The sequence below is a fragment of the Camponotus floridanus genome, unplaced genomic scaffold (assembly GCF_003227725.1).
Source record: "Camponotus floridanus strain SB8 unplaced genomic scaffold, Cflo_v7.5 scaffold205, whole genome shotgun sequence".
Classification (NCBI taxonomy): Eukaryota; Metazoa; Arthropoda; class Insecta; order Hymenoptera; family Formicidae; genus Camponotus; species Camponotus floridanus.
In genome coordinates this window covers 198,410-203,859 of record NW_020229332.1, presented here as the reverse complement: position 1 = coordinate 203,859, position 5,450 = coordinate 198,410, and positions in this window count along the sequence as shown.

Here is a 5,450-nt window from a genome sequence, read left to right as displayed (position 1 = left end):
GCAGGGCGTTACCAACATGAGAGCGGTCGGCCGACACCTACGGCATCCGCGCTGCTCGCGTCTCACCAAGTCCGTTCTCGGCGGTACCTACGACGCGTGACCGGGCGGTACCTACGAGAGAGCGGTCGGGCGTCACCTACGGCCCCTGCGCGGCTCGCGACGCGCCAAGTCCGTTCTCGGCGGTATCTATGACGCGTGGCCCGGCGGTACCTACGACGCGTGGCAAGGCGGTACCTACGAGAGAGCGGTCGGGCTGCACCTACGGCCTCCGCGGGGCTCGCGACGCACAAAGTCCGTTCTCGGCGTTACCTACGACGCGTGTCCGGGCGGTACCTACGAGAGAGCGGTCGGCCGGCACCTACGGCCTTCGCGCGGATAGCGACGCACTAAGTCCGTTCTCGGCGGTACCTACGACGCGAGGCTGAGCGGTATCTACGGGAGAACGGTTGGGCGGCACCTACGGCCTCCGCACGGCTCGCGGCGCGCCACGTCCGTTCTCGGCAGTACCTACGACGCGTAGCCGCGCGGTACCTACGACGCGTGGCAAGGCGGTACCTACGAGAGAGCGGTCGGGCTGCACCTACGGCCTTCGCGCGGCTCGCGACGCACTAAGTCCGTTCTCGGCGGTACCTACGATGCGTGGCTGGGCGGTACCTACGAGTGAGCGGTCGGGCGGCACCTACGGCCTTCGCGCGGCTCGCGACGAACTAAGTCCGTTCTCGGCGGTACCTACGACGCGAGGCTGGGCGGTACCTACGAGAGAGCGATCGGGCGGCACCTACGGCCTCCGCGCGTCTCGCGATACGCCAAGTCCGTTCTCAGCGATACCTACGAGGCGTGGCCGGGCGGTATCTACAAGAGAGCGGTCGAGCGGCACCTACGGCCTTCGCGCTGTTCTGGACGCACTAAGTTCGTTCTCGGCGGTACCTATGACACGTGGCTGGGCGGTACCTACAAGAGAGCGGTCGAGCGGCACCTACGGCCTCCGCGCGGCTCGCGACGTGCCAAGTCCGTTCTGGACGGTACCTACGACACGTGGCCCGGCGGTACCTACAAGAGAGCGGTCGGGCGGCACCTACGGCCTCCGCGCGGTTCGCGACGTGCCAAGTCCATTCTCGACGGTACCTACGACACGTGGCCCGGCGGTACCTACGACGCGTGGCGTATTTTGTTGTTTAATTTATTAACAACGAATTAATAACATTTATGTTATAAACAAAAACTTTGATTTTAATATTTATATTTGGTACATTTTAATATTTCAATTTTATTTGGTCTCTTTTTCTCCATCTTGTATACATTTTACACTGAATAAAAGTAAAATTTAATTTTTAACAGAAAAATTAAGTTAATCAATTATGGGTAATCGAAAAGTTATTCGTACTCCAGAGGAAGAGGAAGAATTTCAGCGATTGAAAAGAGAACGAAAGGCTTTAAATCAACAAAAATACTATGAAAGAAAGAAAAAAAATATTGCAAATAATACTTTTGTGTGTGGGCCATCTAATAATAATTTGTCCAGAATTAATAATGGGCAAATATTGCAAACACATAATATTACAAATTTATGGAAAAGAAATATGTAAAAAGAAAATGTAGCGAATAGTATAGCTGGACCATCTAATGAAAATTTATGCGGAAATAATGATGAGCAATTATTACAAACACACAATAATACAAATTTAAACAAAAGAAGTAAGCAAAATTATAGAACTAAATATAAAGGATTTCAAAACATAGACTGCCATAATTTAAATCAACATTATATAGGAAAAATGAATGTAGAATGCCAATATTGTAAAGCAAAGCATTTTCAGGCTGAAAAAGTTCACAATAAAGGTAATTCATTTAACGATTGTTGTAGTCATGGCAAAGTTATGTTAGAGCCTCTACCACCACTTCCTGATAAATTACAACAATTATTTTCTGGAAATCATAAAAAATCCAAAGAGTTTTTAACAAATGTACGAGGTTACAATAGTGCATTTTCTTTTGCATCTTTTAATGCTAACTTGGTTAATTTCAAAGCACAAAGACGAGGACCTTATTGTTTCAAAATTCAAGGTCAAATTTATTACCAAATTAACTGCATTATATCCTGCTACAAAAGAACAATCAAGTTATGGACAGCTTTTTATACTTGACGCTAACGAAGCTATATAATACCGTTTAAATGCAAATACAAATCTCGATGAAGAGTTATTGCATACGTTAGATAATATTATTCGCAGCAATAATATATTTGCTCAGTCATATGAAATGATGCACGAAGAAGTTCGTAATCAAGAAAATTTAGGTTTAAATGTACCTAATTTAAAAATTTCTTAAATAAGAAAATAGGTATTGATCGCGGAAGATATAATGTTCAAAGAATTAACGAAGTTGCTGCAATTTTTTCAACTACCGCAGATGGAGATATTCCTGATTGTTATGTTATAATTAGAAACAAATGTGATAAAACTTTAAAATATGTTAGTACAATGAATCCAAACGTTGAACCTTGGAGTTATCCTATGTATTATCCACATGGCACGCAAGGTTGGCACGATAATATTAAACAAATTAATGGAAAACGTGTAACTATAATAGATCTATGTACATTCAATATCGAATGGCTATACGTGACAATATCAATATTTTTTTAATGTATAAACGATTATTTCAACAATGGCTTGTTGACAACTATGTAAAAATAGAAAAAGATAGAATTAATTGGTGTAAAGAAAATCAAAAACAGTTGAGAATGGAAAAGTATCAGAGACTGATCGATTATTTAGAAAAAAAAAGCGACTGATGCTAATGCGTGTTGGACGAGTAATGATACTTCCATCGACATTTATTGGTTCACCTCGAAATATGATGCAAAATTATCAAGATGGCTGCGATGGCTATTGTTCGCAAATATGGTAAACCAGATGTTTTCATTACAATGACCTGTAATCCAAATTGGTTTGAAATTAAAGAAAATTTGCTTCCAAATCAACAACCTGCTGATAGACCTGACATTTGCGCCAGAGTTTTTGATGTAAAAAAAAATTATTTGATAGATTTGATTATTCGACAAGAATTTTTTCGGTGAGGTAAAAGCATTTGTTTATGTAATCGAATTTCAGAAACGTGGTTTGCCACATGTGCATATGTTAATAACTTTAAAACAATATTGTAAAATTACTAATTCGGAAACTATTGATAAATATATTTCCGCTGAAATTCCGAATCCTGCTATTGATAGAAATTTGCATGAAATTGTCATGAAAAATATGATTCATGGACCATGTGGTGATTGGTGTGTGGTAAACGGAAAATGTTCAAAGCATTTTCCAAAATCCTTTCATGAGGAAACAACTATGGATGAAAATGGTTATCCACAATATCGTCGAAGAGATACTAACATTTCGTATGAGAAATCTGAAGGATTTGTAGTAGATAATCGATTTGTTGTTCCTTATTGTCCAATATTATTAACGATTTTTAATTGTCACATTAATGTTGAAATTGTTTCAAGTATTAAGTCGGTGAAGTACTTATACAGGGTCTACCAAAAGTGTGGAAACCCCTAAATATCTCGGAAAATATACGTTTTACAGAAAAGTGTTTCCAACAAAAGTTGTAGGGTTTAAGAAGATCTATATACTGATTCTATCAGTTTGACCTTGGATGGCGTCGTCAAGGTCAGGTCAAGGTCACATTGACTTTTTTAAATGACACCCCCTACATTTCATTGCATATTCTTATAGCTTAATTCAAGAGCTTTCCAAAACACTATAATAATGTTCATTTTATTAAGTACTTTGCGAGTTATGAGGGTTGAATGATAGAGTAGCGCCGGTATTATCCAAGTACATTATCCAAGGTGTACTACATGGAGGTTACTCGCTCGGATTTGCATCTGTTGTGTGTGTGATCCAGCTAACTAAGGCAAGATCGATTCCTCAACATATCCTCATATTTCGCTGAAGTCAAATTGCCAAAAAATTGCTCCATAAAACGTGTATGAAACGTCTCGTTAGTTCCTTCATTTACCGCTATGTGACGCACTACATGCAGTCTAACTCGCATTTAAAATTCAACTAAGAATGTATAAAGCTATCAAAGAACGAGCACCTTCTAACTTCAGCTTTGAGCAAGCAGAAATTAATTGTTATCGTCCAAATACAACGTACGATTAATTAAAATTAAACGTTTTAAAAATGGCTGGCGACTTGTCGGAACGTGAAAGAATCACTATCCTCATGATGCGTGGATGGGGTGATAACGAAAGATCGTTCTCTGATGTCGTTCGATTATTTAATGACACGTATCCGAACCGTCGAATTAATAAGTCCACTGTGTTAAAAACAATAGAACGTTTTAGACAAACTGGTAGCGTAAGAAATCGCTCTAAGTCAGGAAGACCATTGTCTGCAACTAACGAAGAAAAACAACTTGATGTTCTGCAGACATTTATTGAAGATCCCAATTCTAGTGTTCAGAGAGTCGCCCAAACTCACGATATTGCTCCCATGTCGGTTTGGAGAATTTTAAAGAAGAACAAGTTCCATCCATATAAATTGCAATACGTTCAAGAATTGCAAAACGGAGATGAGGAGCGTCGTATACATTTCTGTGAAAGAATGATGGCACTAATAGATGTCCGGCCCATCTTCCCTTATCAAATTGTTTTCACAGACGAGGCAACTTTTACCTTAACGGGAGAAGTTAATAATCAAAATTTTCGTTTCTGGTCAGATGAGAATCCGAATTGGGTGCGGGAAACTCACACACAACATCCACAAAAAATAAATGTATGGTGCGGAATAATAGATGGCTATTTAATAGGGCCGTTTTTTTTTGAAGAATTTTGAACGCTCAAAGGTATGAGAGATTACTTGTTGATCAAATAATTCCAGCCATACAGAATACTTTTCCAAATAATTTCCAAAGAAATATGGTTTCAGCATGATGGAGCTCCTGCTCATTTTGGTGCAGGACCACGTCGTATTTTAAATGAGACTTTTCCCGCTACGGTGGATAGGAAGAAGGAACGGAAATGAGGGAGGAGAGGATTGGCCACCTCGGTCACCAGATCTAACTCCTCTTGATTATTATCTATGGGGATATCTGAAGAGTAAGGTTTACAGAACAAAACCTAAAAACCATTCACGAATTGATACAGCGAATAAGGGATGAAATGGCTTGATACCTTTTGAAACGAATCGTAAAGTCATTTCTACATTCTACCAAAGATTAGCATATTGTCAGGAAGTAAATGGCAGCCACTTTCAGCATTTACTTTAACACATTGAAACACATTGCAATCGTTTGGTGCAACCCTAACCTGATCTCTGTATACACGCACGCACGCACGCACACGCACACATTTCGAACAATTATTATGAATAAATGAGCATCCACAAATTTATTTACTGTTTACTATGTCGATTGCTTTCCAGGTCTTTAAATGCTCGATT